We start from the raw sequence: 16200 nt of genomic DNA, 5'->3' as shown, positions 1-16200 counted from the left end.
ACTTTCCAACAGCAGATGTCTGACAAAGGCAACTTGTTTCTCTCTTCTTGCATCACAGTCTCTGCCTCTGCAGCCCTGCAGGGTTAACAAGCAAAACTGTGCTCATCAGAGTTTGAAGTGATCGCCTCCTGTACAGAAGGCTGGCTCTGGAGGCCACCACGGCAGGGACATTGACAGCTGGGTGGAGTCACTGGGCTACCTAGCCCCAGCTGACCTGGGCTGTTCCCCCAGGGCGCGCTCAGGAGGAAGCCGCCCACCTGCTGGTCTCCAGGGTGACCAGGCTGCCTGGCGCTGGGGCTGGCGCCCCTCCTCTGTTCTGTCAGCCCACAGGCTTTTATTGGGCACCTCCTGGCTATCCTGCTGCAACAGGAGCTGGAGATGGAGAGGTGATGGGGAGAGGCACAGCGTGGGAGAGGCACAGCGTGGACGCTCTTGGAGCTCACAGCCCTGAGAGACGGGGAAGGAGGGGGCCGTGACTGACGCCCTATAAGTGAATCCACCTTGTGAGAGAGGACCTGAGGGGAGGGTTGCAGGGTGATTTTCCAGAGGCAGTCAGGAAGAAGGTGCAGGCCAGGTACCAAGGAGGGGAGTCTCAGGTGGGGAAGAGCTGGGCTCTGACCCTGAGAGATGGACCTGGGGGCTGGAGCCCAGGGAACGGGGTGAGGGGCTCAGGAGCCGCTGAGACGTCAGGCAGAGCCTCCCACGCGTTTGGATTTTATTCGGAACGAAGGCTTTTAAGCAGAGGACTGGCAGGACCGGGTTCCATTCATAGGGGTCCCTCTGGATGGTGTGCTTAGAATGGATTGCCTAAACAACAGTGAGTCAGAAGTTGGCGGACCACTGCAGTCATCAGTGAAGGCAGTGGAGTGGGGAGGAGAGGCACATTCAAGAGGCGTTTTGGAGCTAGACAGGAAGTAGACGTAGGGATGGATTAGAGGTGGGAGGGGAGGCGGAGACAGGATGCCTGCCGAGAAACAGAGTCAGAGCAAGAGTTGGGTCTGCCATGGTAGACAGCCAGGAGGACCAGAGCCTGGAGGAGACCACCAGACGGGCTGTGCTTTCTGGAGCTCCCTGCATAGACATGGTGTTTTAAAGTCCTGGTGCTGGACAAGATCCCCCAGGGACAGCATGGACAGGGCAAGGCAAGAAAGTTGAGTTCAAGTTCTCCACTCTTTGACCCCTCTTCACACCCTGTGGAAAGGAAGTTGCATTGTGGATGGTCTCAGCCAATAGGTGGCCATCCTGCTCAGCCTTTGGGGTCTACAGCTCTGTCCAGAACAGGTCCCAAGTGTCTCAGAAGGTGGTCTGCTGGCTACTGATACAAGGTGGGGCAACACACCCCGAATAGCACCTTCTCACATTGGCTCCTTCATTCAGAAGCCATAATGAGTGAGGTCCCTGCAACAGGGATGCACTATCCTTCATGAGGGCGGGGGCCTTGGACCAACGTGGAGGGCACAGCAGGAAGGCTCAGAACCAAGATGAGACAACATGTATCCTTTCTGCCCTTCCCCATGGGATCTCCTTTACTCTGAAACCTCCCTAAATAGCTTGCAAGAGGTCACCTGGAAAGCGGTCCCCCAGAAGAGCCGGTCCAGACCCCTCTGGCAGTCGCTGTTCCTCCTGCGTGTGCTGGATATTGCCTTAACGACAAGGAAGCCCTTTTCAACATCCACCAAGTGGCCACCCTTATTCCCGCTTTACAGAGAAAGATACCAGCTCAGGAGATTTCCCGGCTCTCCCTACTTCTCCGAACCAGAGGCAGTACAGGGTGCCTGCCCTCTGCTCTCCTGGACCGATTGCATGGCCCAGAGCTGGCGCCCAGCCACGCCACTTCCTGGTGTCCAGGGCCAAGGCTGGGTAGGGCCTTTCCCGCTCGTAAAAGTGGCTGTCACACCCTGACCCCCTCCATGATGCCTGGGTCCGGGCACTGGGGCCCCGGCCAGGGTCTCCGCGTGGGGCACCAGCCTGAGCTATAACGGCCAGGATGGCCGAGTCCCTGCCGGGCGCCGGCCATCCCTGCGGGGCGGAGCCGCGGCCTCAGGTGGGGCGGGCGCCGGGTGCGCTCCCCGCGCCGGACACCAGGCGTCGCCCCCGCTCCTCGCGGTGCCGGGCCCCCGCCCCCGCCGCGGAGCCTGAGCCGAGCGGCGCGCAGGAGCAGCGGGAGCGGCCGGACAAATTTCCTGCTCGGCAGCGGGCGGCGCGGGTGCGGCGGCGGGCGGCGGCGCCCGGACCCCGCGGCCTCCGCGCGTCCCCACGACCCTCCTGCGCGCCCGGCGGGGACGGCGGGGCGCCCCGGAGGGCGGCGGGCGGGCGCCCGGGAGATGCGGAGCCGCCGCGGCGGCGGGATCGGCGCGACCGGACCGGCCCCCCCGAGGTGAGCGTGCGTGGGGTGCGGGCCGGGGGCCGCGCGCCCGGGGCGGCCGGAGCAGGCCGGGGACGCCGCCTCGGCCGCCGCCGCGGGAGCGGCCGCGCCGGGGTGCCGGGTCCCCGAGCCCGGTCCCTGCCGGCCCGCGGCGCGTCCGGTGCCAGCGTCAAGGGACCGCGCGACCCCGGCCCTCGGGCCCCGGACCCCCAGCCCAACTTGGCGACCAGGTTGGCAGCTCTCGCGTTCCCTCTGGGTAAACGGACCAGAGGAGCGTGTGTGTCTGCGGGTGGCGACGGCGCTGGGGGGACGGCGACAGTGAGGACGCGTGTGAAAGCAGGGGAGACCGACAGGGGGGTGCCAAGCGGGTGTGTTGGGGGCTGCCGCACGCAGGGGTCGAGACGAGACGGGCGCCTTTGGAGGAAGCGACTCCGAGTTGCACCAACTCCGGAGGGGCGTGCGCTGCTGTCCAGGCGCCCCTTGCCTTCCCAGGGAGGGGAACGGAGTGGGATGCCGCTGGGGGCTCAGAGATGCGGCAGGGAGTGTGGGGGAAGTGGGCAGGCCCCGCTGGCCCAGGCCGGCCCGCGGCGTCAGCGGGGTGACCTGTCAGAGTTCCTGGGCCAGAGGGCAGTGCAACGCCAAGCCCGCGGGCTTCCCGGGACCATCTGGGAAAGGCCAGACAACCCCTAGGATGGAGAGGCGTAGCCAAGCCCTGAGTGAGTGTGCTGGACTTGACCTAAATTCCTTCCTGGCATGGCAAACCTTTCTAGAAAGGTGAAACAATTATACTGGCAGAATTGTGATATCGATCTGTCGCGGAAGAGGACCTCTCTACCAGAGTTTCAACCCAGGAAACTCAAGGCAAGCGGAATCCGGCTCTGTGTGTGCTTGTATTCTAGAGTGAGAGGTGGCAGAACTGGATCAAAACCGGCAAAGGCTGGTCACGTGTTTCAGAAGTCTCTGGGCCCATGTCCAGCCAGCTCCTGACCCCTGGTGCCTCTTGACCCAGGGTCCCTGGAGATCTTTGTGTCTGGAAAGGTCAGTGAATTCCTGCCTCTGCAAAATAGACTCATGCCCTTATAAACTGTGGCAGGGAGGGGGTCAAGGGAGGTCCGTGCCTTTTCAGAACCAGAGCTCGCAGCCAAAGGAGGGTGTGAAAGGGTGGGTGCCGGTGGCCCAGGCTGCCTCCTGACTGCCATGGTCATTCATCCTTCGTGGTATGGGGCAGAGCTCTGTGTGCGAATAGGACTGAGATCTGGGCTTTCTGAGCACAGGCTCTAAGCCTTCGGGGAGCAAAGGGCCAGGTGGTGACATGAAACAGGCCCTTCCCCAATGTGACACTGCCTCTGACCATGATCTCAGGGGCTGAGGTCTTTGTTCATTGGTGTTAGTGATGCCTGTGAACCAGCAACTGCCCCTCCCCTCCCCACAAAATCCCCAGACTTTCCATGTGTCAACGAGACTTAAGAGCTAGATTTGTCCCTGTAGAAGGCCAGATGAATCCAGATGGTTTTAGATTTAAAGCCATACCTAGTTAGCGCCCCCAGCCAAGTGAGTTGTGGGCAGTGGTTGAGGAAGTTCATGTTACTGTCACTGTGATGCCTCCCGGGACCCCTGTGGAGGCACAGAGGGAATGTGAAGCATCATGGTCAGGTCCACAATCCCTGCACGGGGGCCACTTCTCACTTCTGTGGAGGGACACCTGGCCCCGAGATGGCCAGGGACAGTGCCTCCAAGGAAGCCTGCAGAAGCCTCCCGGAGCTCTGTGTCCTCGTGCTTTACCCCTTCCCGTCCAGGGACGTGTGTGTGAGCAAATCATCAACCCCTGAGAGTGGCTGCAGCAGCCGTAGGATGGGGGTCCGGGGTCCGCAGAGGGGGCGTATTGAAGGTGGATGTGTGAGGAGTTGACAGCAGTTGATGGTTGGTTAGCAATGAAGCTGGAACGTGAAGGTGGATCTCCTTTGAACTGTGCCCCCGTTGGTCCACTTGTCTCTCCTTCTGCTGCCGTCATCCCAGTCCAAGCCATCCCCCTTTTAGCAAAACTCCCTCCTTCCAGGTCAGAGGCACATCCTAGCCCAGACCAGTCCTCTGCAATTCCCAGGCTCAGGTGCCCACTCTACCTTTCTTCTGGGATGTCAAATGCCCCCAACTCAACATGTCCCAAATCAAACTTGTGAACTCCCCTGACCTAGCCCAACACTTTCCTAATGTTTTCTTTATCCGTCTAATCACACTAGCCTCCACCCTGCTGTGGAAGAACATGCTGGATTGTCATTTCCCTGAGGACCATACTGTGTCCTCCGTGCCCAGCCAGGCAGGTACCTGACAGGAGGCTCTGAAAACCATCACTGGACGGATTGAAACGTTTTAGGGGCGCATCTGCGGATGTGGGGAGTTTGTGTCTTTTTAGGGCATGTCCGTTGTGGTTGATAGGCAACCACTCTTTTTTTTTTTTTTTAATGTGATTGAACTGGATCCTGGAGAGATAAGAGAGGTCTGTCCAGGGACCACATTGACAGTGTTTCCGGAGATGCCCGACATACTTGCTAAAATGACTGCTGACCTGGACCAGAGTGACCTCAGATGACCTCCCAAGGAGGCGGGCTGGAGATCAGTCAGGAGCCCCATGGACGCCGTCCTCTGTTCCTTTATTTGACATGTCTTTTTCGTTTATAATGTTTGAGTTACACTTACAGAGGTTCTGCTTTCAAAACAAGAACAAACATATCCATTAGGATAAAGACTGGCCTTCTTAATATTTGATTATCACTAGGAAGAAGCTGCGTGTTCCAAGATCACCTTCAGCACTTCTCTTGGCGTGCCATCTCCTAGTGAACCAATGGCCGTGTGCTCCCTGAAGGCACCGCTATGCTTTCCAGATTCTCAGAGATGGAGCCTGCTCAGCCCCCTACTCTGAATCTCCTTCCCCTTTATCTCCATCTTCGGGACTCCTACTCATACCTCAAGGCCCACAAATGCCTGTCTCCACAAAGCCTTCCTAACCTCTCTCCATAAGAGATATCTCTCTTCCTTTTAGTTCTGTAGAAGGTTGCCTGTCCTGAAGCAGCTATGAGAATCTGTTTTGATTTCCAGTTGACTTGTTTATCTCCTCTACCAGGTCATTTGTGTTTTCAGGGTGGAAGGTATGTCTCTGAGAGCCTGGACTTTGGGTTCAGGTATGGATTCAAATCCTGGTTCTGGTATGACCTTGGCTGAGTTATTCAAGATTCATGCCTCAGTGTTCTCTCCTGTAGAATGGGAGTGATAATCTCTACTTCACAGGACTGTTGTGAGAGTGACAGTTGATGCATATAAAGAACGAGGCACATGGCTGGCACTCCGTAAACTGTGGTTATTAGTCCCCTCCAATACCCGAGGCTGTGTATCACATGCAGTAAGAAACAGTGATGTTTGAATGAATACATGAACAAACTCAGAGTCCACATGAGTAGATAGATACCTTTTGTGTGCCTTCCACAGCGCTAGATCAAATCAATACGGTGGGACATGCCAGTTAACGATGTTTTTTTGCGTGATAACTTGAGAGATGATGTAAAATTTGCGTGATTAAGTATTTTAATCTGTGCTCCATGAACAGATCCGTTCTTCAACACACGCCATTGACTCTTCAATGTGCGAATGACCTGGTAGGCGGAGGTGCAGTGTTTTATGTGCATTAGCCTGGGTGCACGGGCTGCATTAAACCAGGCTGTGTGCCGGATGCAAGTGAGCCAAACCCGGCATCGAGAAGCGGTGTGTCTAGAACCAGCGTGGCCCCAGGGTCAAGAGAATGGCTTCTAGACTAGAAAACAAACTGCCCCCCAAACGCTCAGAACTTCACTTTTCTTACCTCCAAAGAGAGATGTGTGGCACCGGGCCATCTCTGAGCTCCTCCTAACCCCAGTGTGCTGGTCGATTTCACCCAATCCACGCTGGTCCGGGCGGTGCTGCCGCCGACCGCGCGCCCGGCTGCATCCACAGCTGGGCGGCCTCCCGTTCCCAGTTCATCGCAGGGGCCACATCCTCTCTGTGCTGGGTACCAGATCTACACAGAGTAGGATTAGGCTCATGGGTGTGTTCAGCAGGGTGTTAGTTTTACATGCTGACCCCAGACATACCGAAAGGCTTTTTTGGGAGAGTTAACGTCTCACTGTTGTGCCACTTGGGTTTTTCTCCAAAAGCAGAGTGCTGGATAACACTCTAGATGGCTGGAGTTTTAGATCAGCTGCACCGGAGGAAAACGGGTTTCCTTGAGTTTTACTAAATCCTCCAACAGATATGCAGGTGTACAGTTGTGGGGCTGGGGGAGCGTCTGCCGGATTCAGGCTGGGAGACCCCTAGTCTGGGGATTACCAGACTGGCTTTCTTTGCTTGTCTCAGTCTGGCTGCTGTTCCCCAAACCTTGTCCATCAAGGGCCGCCCCAGGTGTTCTACCTGGGGAGTTTTGATGTGGTTCGCAGCCTCTTTGAACTCACACGGCTCCCGGCCCGGAGCCAGAAATGTGAGCCTGATATCTTTCTTTCAGCTGTGCCGATACTTCAAAGGAGTTGTCAAAGCTTACGAAATAAAAAAAATTAGCAATATCTTTCAGAAAAACAAACATACCCTTTTATATTGATTCCCAGCGAAATAAGAAGTAAGTAAATATATATTTTTTAATGTGTGTTTTTAAATAGGTTTCAGATATAATCAAGAGTATATTGGATGAGAGATCCAAAACGGTGACAACGTTTTCTTTCTCCCTGAAACAAATATAAACTCCAGCAGGGGACAGAGGAGAGTTTGAAGGAGAAAAATGATCCTTGGTTATGTGCTAAAAACCCGAAGCGTTTTGGGCAGGTGTTTCGCTGTTCTGTTTATTGGGTGGGGAATGAAGAATTGATAGGAAAACTTGTCTGCACCCCAAGCCTGGGTTCCAGCAACGCTAAATATGATCTGGCAGAAAGGCTCATGCCGGAATGAGTGTTCAGCGTTCAGCCATGCTCCCCGGCAGGTGCACTGGCTGCGTCATCCTCTCCAGGGATGCTGGGTTGCTCGCCAGGTGCCTGGAGCTCACAGGGCATCCAGGCTTCCAAGAGAAGTGGAAAGTGGAGCAGTGGAGGGAGGGGAGGAAGTGACAGACCCGAGTGTGAGCTGTCCCGGGCAGTGGAGGAGGCTGTATGCTGGGCTCCCCCAGCAGTGAGTTTACTCTGTCTGAGAACCAGCAGTGGATCTGAGCCCCGGGCTTTGCTTTTCACTGGCAGGTGCCCAGCCCAGGACTCAGAGCACAGGCTTTGGAGCAGAGGGATGGGGTCAGGCTGGGGCTCTTGACACGGAGGCTGTGGGCAAGTGACTTACTGTCTCCCAGTGTGATCCCTCCTCTTTCTAATGGGGACAATGATACTTCCCAAACAGGGTTGTTATGTGGATGGATTGAGGTCACGTATAGAGAGCACGGCCTCCTGCTTACCAGACGGTCGCTGGTACTGCTATCATGTCCAGGAGTCCGGGGGCGATGGGACTGGCATCAAAGGCTCGAGACGATCTGAGCTCTGATTTCTGCTCAGCCACACTTGCTTTGTCCTCAAAGCAAGTCACTCCATTTCCATTCTGTAAACACAGGCGTTTTTGGTTATTAATGTCCTTAAATCTATTTGGTCGTTTCCAGCTGAACATTAGTCAAGGATTTTTGTACTAGGGAGCAAATTACTTCCATTTTTCTTCTCAGCTAAGATTTTTGAATGTCCTGTCGCCTAGCTCCTTGGTTACCATGTGTTATTCTGAGTGACCTTCGTACTCAGCCTTGTTATTTTGTTTCTGACCCCAAAAGGACTTGGCGTTTTCAGGCTGTGTCCCAGGGATGGGGCTTCCGTGGGTCTGCTCGGCTGAGTTCAGCAGACTTGGCCTTGACTCCTTTGTCAATGTGCACGAGTGCCGGGGGTGGGAGCCCGCTGGGGCAGAGCCCAGCCAGTGCCAGCTCCTGTCCCAGCAGGTACCCCATTAAACCGTGGGAGCTCCGGCCTCCCTTTCTTCCTCTCTTGTTCAAAAGGCTGCCCTCAAAGGGGGACACCCACTTACATGATTTGATGTCACAGCCCTGGGGCCTCCCCTCCCTCCCTCACCAGTCTGGCTGGATTCTTGTCACAGGATAAAGCTTTTCTCTGGTCGTTTGAAATATGGCTCAGGAGGGGCTTTGAGGGCTTTGAGGACACCAGTGGTCAGTTTTTCTTACGTCGCAGTTTTTCCCAGGGCTGGCCTGCTCTTAGCCATTTTATACTAATCCACTTGTTACAAAACAGGGAGACTATCAAGATACTAAGCTTTTTTTTTTTTTGTGGTACGCGGGCCTCTCACTGTTGAGGCCTCTCCCATCGTTGCGGAGCACAGGCTCCGGACGCGCAGGCTCAGCGGCCATGGCTCACGGGCCCAGCCGCTCCGCGGCATGTGGGATCCTCCCAGACCGGGGCACGATTCCGCATCCCCTGCATCGGCAGGCGGACTCTCAACCACTGCGCCGCCAGGGGAGCCTGAGATACTAAGCTTTTTATCTTCTCATGACTGTCCTCTGAGGAGGCCTCCAAACTTTTCGTTCCAGAACGGGAGCCCTGGATCCTAGGACCTGGAGGCAAGAGTTAAGGACCAAGGCATAGCCTGAGACGATTTCAGAGAGCAAGGGGGTGACCTGTCACTTCCAAACACACTGCATGTCAGAAGCAGAAGCTCTCTCAACAATTCCAGGGGAACAGGGGTAGGGAATCAGTATGAGTTAACAAAAAGTCAGGGTATTTGTATCCTTTTGTGACATTCAGGGATTTACAGTGACTCAGTCTGGGCTCACAAAATGTTGCCTTAGGGCACTTGCTTTAATGACTAGAAAACACATAAATGCTCTTTCAAAGAGATTAAAATACTTTAGCTTCTTAAACATGCAAAAAATAAACCCATCTTAGTTGCACTATGACATTGGCTAATCAAAAGAAACTCTCCTTTGCAGCCACATTATTTCAAGTCAGCTCAAAACCTGCCTGGTTACTAGTAAAGGTATTCCTTGTAATGAACGCTTTTCTTCAGTAGGTGGTTTTTCTGGCTCTGAAAGTGGCCTTAGTTTTATAAACAGCTGAACATTTAAGTCCCAGACACCAAAATGCTTTGAAACAGTCACCCCGTCCTTCAGGTTCAAATACAGTTGGCTCAGCACTGTCTCCCCCTGAGCTTCTGGCAGCACCTCATTAAGTGCATCGGTAATTCAATAAATTACTTTTCGCCAGTGTTGCGAACATCAGCTAAAGTTCAGTCATCTATTGGAGATGGTATCAGTCTGCTCATTTAAATTCCTTTGAGCAAAGTCCTGATTTTGGCCCAACATAATATAAAAATGCAAGAGCCAGAAATTTAATAATTTTCCACAGAATTGGGCCAAGCTAGGCCTATTCTTAGCCAGCCAGTGACATTCTTTCAAAGGATATTTCTTGGTTTTCATCAAATGTGGGTAGTATTTAAAAGCGTCTGTAAGGTCGCATAGAAGGGACAAATGGGGATTTAAGCATTTATTGAGTATCTACGATATACTTGCACTGGGCTTAACACTGGTGTTACAGAAAAGTCACAGTGCCTGTCCTATGGGTGCCCCACAGCCATAGGCGGGCAAAATCCATCATTTCCAGGGCATGTATAATGTAAAGGTGGATGCAGAGGTGGAACAGAGCTGTCAAGACGGGCTTTTGAAGCGGGGGCCTGGAAGGGCTTCACCAAATAGAGCAGGCTTCGTTTTCAAGGATGTTTTCTTGGCAGCCAACAGGGCTAGAACATTCCAGACAGAGGGGCCTCCGTGTGCTTGCCCAGCGGTGAAAAGTAGCGTGACCTGTCAGAGGAACAGCGGGTATCTGAGTGCGGCTAAAGCCCAGGGATGATGAGACTGGGACAAGACAGATGGAAAAGCTTGGGATTCTCCAGACACTTCCTAAGAGTCTGGGTTCTGTGTGATGGCCCAGCAGTTCTTAACCTGTTTAAGCTCATGTCCTCCTTTGAGATTCTGAGGAAGACTCTAGACTCATCCTGCAGAAAAATGCATGTGTCTACAGTTTGTTTTGACAGCTTCACGAGTCTTGCCTGACCAAGGCCCTGATATTTTTGGCTGGGAAGACTGCTTTGCACTTGGGCCAGATGCAAGATTAGGGGATGAGGATAAGACCAGATTGTAGGCTGAGTTGGAGGTGCCCTTGGCCGGGAGCCAAGGAATTTGGTGACTAGAGGCAGGTGATTCCACTACGGAGAGTCGGCCCATTGAGGCTTGAGGACAGTTTTTCATCTTGAAACTGGTGATGACAGTGTTTGTGCATCACCCTGCTAACTGTTTATCTTTCTTTTTATGAGAAATTTGGTTACAGTGTACATTGTACCTGGGGGATTGGACAGTATTCCTAATAAAATAACATGAAATAGGTCATTTAATGGTGACTGTTGTCATCAGAGAAGCCGACTCAGAGGAACTGTGGTAGGAAGGGCTCATGAACCTGCATGTGGCCACCGTTGGCCTCTGACAGGTATAGACTGGGAGTCCCCCCACTCTCTCCCTGCACCCAGGACTCTTGCACCCAGACCTCAGTCTAGCTTGCTGCATCACATTTTAAGTTTCCTTTTTAAGTGGAGAAAAGCCAGATTTGAAGCAGTGACGTTTATTAAAGGAGTGGAACACAGCAGCTGGGGGAGAGGCTCAGAGAATCATGGTCACTTACGCAAACCAAATGTGAGGGATGCTTAATGCAGCTGGCCCGCCCCAGCTGGTCAGCATCCTGGCAGTTGCCCCTCTGGCAGAAAGAGAGGAAAGACGCACACTTACAAGAGCGAAGAAGGCCGGCTGCCCCCGAGGAGGAGCTTCTGACAGAGGTTGAGTGCCTTTGCCGATTTCTTAGCCAGCCGGAGTGAGAACCTTCCCTGTAGATTTCTACGAACTGGCCCAACTGGGAAACTCAAGTTCTGTCTTCCATGCCGGGGAAGGGGAGTTTTCCTGAGAGCTCCCTGGGCTGTAAAACACCCTTCAAAGTCATGGAGGTCAGGAATGATGGTGAGGCCTGCAATTGCATTGCATTAAAAATTCATTTTCTCAGGACTTCCCTGGCGGTCCAGCGGTTAAGACTCCGTGCTTCCACTGCAGGGGGTGCGGGTTCGATCCCTGGTCGGGGAACTAAAATCCGCATGCCATGCGGCCAAAAAAAAAAAAAAAATTCATTTTCTCCCTTCATTTTACAAATGGAGCCAGGTCCAGGTACCTTTGTGTGCAGAACAGTGCCCAGGACGGACATACGACCTGGCTCAATGCAACCACGGTTTTGTGCTCAGGAAACTGAATTCACTGCACACTAAAGAGGCACCCTTCCCACTGATTTTCATCAAATAAAAAAGAAAACACTTTTACTCATTTCTAGTTATTTTCTCAATAACTTCCCTCATTTGTTTTTTTTTTGCGGTACGCGGGCCTCTCACTGTTGTGGCCTCTCCCGTTGCGGAGCACAGGCTCCGGACGCGCAGGCTCAGCGGCCATGGCTCACGGGCCCAGCCGCTCCGCGGCATGTGGGATCTTCCCGGACCGGAGCACGAACCCGTGTCCCCTGCATCGGCAGGCGGACTCTCAACCACTGCGCCACCAGGGAAGCCCCCTCATTTGTTTTTAAGTAGAAATACGTTTTCCGTATAAGTCCTTCAGTTTACCAAAAACCAAAGCCAATTCTGTGAAATAATGTCATTTGCAGCTACATGGATGGACCTAGAGATTATCATACTAAGCGAAGTAAGTCAGAAAGAGAAAGACAAATATCATCTGATATCACTTATGTGTGGCATCTAAAATATGACACAAATGAACTTATCCACGAAACAGAAACAGACTCACGGACATAGAGAACAGACTGTGGTTGCCAAGGGTGAGGGGGTGTGTGGGAGGGATGGACTGGGAGTTTGGGATTAGCAGACGCAAACTATTATATATAGAATGGGTAAACAACAAGGTCCTACTGTATAGCACAGGGAAACATATTCAATATCCTGGGATATCGGCTTCCCTGGTGGCGCAGTGGTTGAGAGTCTGCCTGCTGATGCGGGGGACGGGCCCAGGTGCTCCGCAGCATGTGGCCTGCGGAGCAGTGGCCGCAGCCCTGGTCTGGGAGGATCCCACATGCTGCGGAGCACCTGGGCCCGTGCGCCACAACTACTGAGCCTGCGCGTCTGGAGCCTGTGCTCCGCAACAAGAGAGGCCACGATAGTGAGAGGCCCGCATACCGCGATGAAGAGTGGCCCCCGCTTGCCACAACTAGAGAAAGCCCTTGCACAGAAACGAAGACCCAACACAGCAAAAATAAATTAATTAATTAATAAACTCCTACCCCCAACATCTTCTTTAAACAAACAAACAAACAAACAAAAAATATATATATATCCTGGGATAAACTGTAATGGAAAAGAAAATAAATGAATAAATACCAAAGGCAAGTCTACCTTTTTGCTTTAGACATTTTCTCTTTGAGAAGTTTGGGGAACTGTGTGAGCTCCCTGTTTAGAGTCTGAGGACAATGCCTGCCCTAGGTGAGCAGCCTGAGACTTGCCGGGGTCACAGTGCCTGTTCCTGGTACCATGTGCTGACCAGGACTGAGCATCCTTTTTTTTTTTTTTTTTTTTTTTTTTTTTGATGTAACTTACTTTTTATTGAAAGTATCTTGCATTCGTGACTGATGCTTTCTGTGTTACGCCACACATGTTAACATTAAAGGTTAAATTATTTTTTACACACAAGTAGTGTTTATGGTTTTCCCCACATAGGATTACTGTTCATAAAAAGATGACACACCACATGGGTCAAGTGTCTTTTTTAAGTGAAAAGCCAGCAAACTGTCTAATTCTATTTCCTCTCAAACCACAAACTGAGTAGTAACTGAGCCTCTAGCCAACATATTCAAAGCTGAGAGGATAAAAATGCAAAAACACGTCCTCAGATCTAATTAAGGGAGCCCTGCTACATACAGGCTAATCGATACCAGTGGACTCCAGGAAGCTGGAAGACATTCTGATAACCCCACTCTGATAACATTTACCTCAAGTAGCCTTTTTCCAGTTGCCAACTCATGAATAAAGATAATATGTTGTTAATTCTATTTCAGAAAATTTTTTGCAAGTTGTTTTATTTGCAATGCCAACTTTTAAAAGTCACTAAACTGAAGTTAACTGGACAATAAACTAGGCAGAAATTACTTTACAAAAAGAGGGAAAGCCCAAAATGCCACTTTATATAGAGAACCCACAGTTCAGTTTTATTCAGAACAAAGAAAAAATAACTTTTGATCATACTAGAAGAAACTGAGCCATAAGTTTGGAATCTGTACTGAAACTACACATGCAATGAGGACGACATTCTGCTAAAATACAACTGATTTGCTGCTGCATTTGTGGACCGTTTTTCTAATATTAACAATTATAAACAAAGCAGTGCAACTAGTGTTTGGAACAATCCTTACAGTGTTACAGCATCAGACACAAAATCTTACTTCTCCTCACACCACTGGTTCTCTCTGTGTACCTGGGCTTCCTCTTCTTCAGTAAAATCATTTTTGATATTGAATGTCTTTCGAATCTCCTCAGGAGTTTCTCCCTTGATCATATTGGCAACAGTCTTGCAGGTAACATCAGGCAAACCTTTGATGTCTAAGTAGTTTGCTGCCAGTATAAGCTCAAAAAGTGTTCCTTGGTCAACTTGCAGGAATTCTTGATCCCAAACACGGATGTCATCTGTTCGCTTTTCTTTGTTCTCCTCATCCTTAGGAGAGGAGGACCATCCCTGTGGGGGGTGCACCACTGAATGACCTTTTTTAGTGTTGCTGCCTTAACATTTGGCAAGGGGACTGGATCATCATCTCCTTCATCATCCATTCCCAAATCTTCCAACATGGTCTTTTATTAAAAATTTTAATTAATTAATTAATTAATTTATTTATTTGGCTGTGTTGGGTCTTCATTTCTGTGCGAGGGCTTTCTCTAGTTGTGGCAAACGGGGGCCACTCTTCATTGCGGTACGCGGACCTCTCACTGTTGTGGCCTCTCCCGTTGCGGAGCACGGGCTCTGGACGCGCAGGCTCAGTGGCCATGGCTCACGGGCCCAGGTGCTCCGCGGCATGTGGGATCTTCCCAGACCAGGGCTCGAACCCGCCGCATCCCCTGCATTGGCAGGCAGACTCTCAAGCACTGTGCCACCAGGGAAGCCCCAACATGGTCTTAATGGTCACAGATTGTTTCACAATTTCAACATCAACTTCAAATATCTATCCATCAGAACTCTGCAACTTAATTGAAGGCATGGTGTTAGGACTCAAGGAGATGGTGGGCCAGAGACTGATGAGAGCAGGGTGGCGTCTGCAAGAAGAAAAACAGACAAGTTGAGAACAAGTCCAACCGAGCATCCTTTTCCTGTTCTCACCACCCTGGTGGGCTGACCCCTTTATCCTCCCTCCTGTGTCTGACCCCCTGTTCAGTTTTGGGGCTTCGGGAAATGGGGGCTCCTCGTGTGGAGGCCCCACACGAAAGCCTAGCTTATCTGTGTGTTTTGACAGGAGTTGAACTGTCCAGCCTCTAGCAGAGTCTGGAGGTGAGGGGCTATGGCCTCACTGCTGGGCCTCCATCCTGTGTCTGCTTGGCCTGACTCTCACCAGCCTGTTCCTCTGGGTGTGGTTTTGGCCCGGCCAGCTGCGTCCAGGCGGTATTTTGGAAGGCAGTCACGTGTGTTTCTTGCACGTGGCATGCTTTTGTTTAGCAAATGATTTATTGTTTTTTATAGTAAAATGCACACCCTGAATGGGCAGGCAGTGCCGGCAGAAATCAAGGACATCAATCCTCGTCCTTTTACTTTGCAGTGGATTTTCTTGTTGTCTTGTTTTGTGTCAGTACAGCGGTGATCTGTAAGTGCTTTACAGAGATTATGCTTTCTTTAGTGACCGGCAGCTTGGAGCCGTTGGAACAGCCTGGCTCCACGTGCTGTGTCCATTTTCAGACCCGGCAGGCAGGGAGCGCGGCCGTGCTTCCCAGAGTGACTTCCGAGCTGATGGCCTGAGCGACGTTGGGCGGGGATTGCTTGGCTGTGTGGATGTGATGGGCTTGATTGATGGTGACTATATGCATTGAAACGTGTGGAGTGATTGGTATCCGGTACCCTGGGGCTCGACCCCTGTTGCCAATGATAACGAGACATCGGTTAGGCGCCCATGAGGAGAGTCCCTTGGCCCCCCTGGAGCCTGAGGGGGGCCTGCCTTCTGGGAGGAGCCCCTTGCTGCCTCCACTCTGAGTCTGGTTGAGGGTCCACTCTGTTCCCCACCCCCAGCCAGGGTATGTATCCCCAGGGAGCTGGTGGGTGTGCAGCTGCCCTGAGGTCACCACACTCCCCTCCGATCACGGGTGCTAGTTGGTGGGGGTCCCGGTGGCGGGACAGAAGAAGCAGCTCCCGTTACTGACGTGGCTGTAGCCTCCCAGGCCCGTCTGTGGGAGGGTCTGCTGGAGAGTCTGTACCTGGGCGTGGGCTGACCCTTCCTCCACGACTCCCCTGGCCTTCCCTGGGGCCCCAGTGCAGAGGAAGGTGTGATGTCGCCCCGCAGACTGGAAGAGGCGGGCTGTGTATTGTCAGGGATCTGAGGGCGTCAGACGTGGAGACACGGTTCATTCCACTCGGGTTCACAAGAGGCCTCCTTGACTTATGTAACCGAAGGTTCGGGAAGAGCGGGATCCAGTGGCTCAGCGTTGCCGTCAGGGTCCGCCATCCTTTCCCCTTCGCCTGGACAGGCTCTTTCCCCAGCAGCCTCTCATCCCCCCAGGAGAGAGCCTTT

The 16200-nt window shown here is 52.4% G+C and overlaps 1 pseudogene; it reads right to left on the bottom strand.

Annotated features, from left to right (window-relative positions):
- Positions 1 to 13874: 13874 nt before the first annotated feature.
- On the bottom strand, positions 13875 to 14685 carry LOC132439248 (S-phase kinase-associated protein 1-like; annotated as a pseudogene).
- Between the last annotated feature and the right edge of the window lie 1515 nt (positions 14686 to 16200).

This window comes from Delphinus delphis, chromosome 16 (genome assembly GCF_949987515.2).
Source record: "Delphinus delphis chromosome 16, mDelDel1.2, whole genome shotgun sequence".
Taxonomy (NCBI): domain Eukaryota; kingdom Metazoa; phylum Chordata; class Mammalia; order Artiodactyla; family Delphinidae; genus Delphinus; species Delphinus delphis.
Note: the sequence above shows the minus strand (reverse complement) of the source record. Positions and strands in the feature narration are given on the sequence as shown.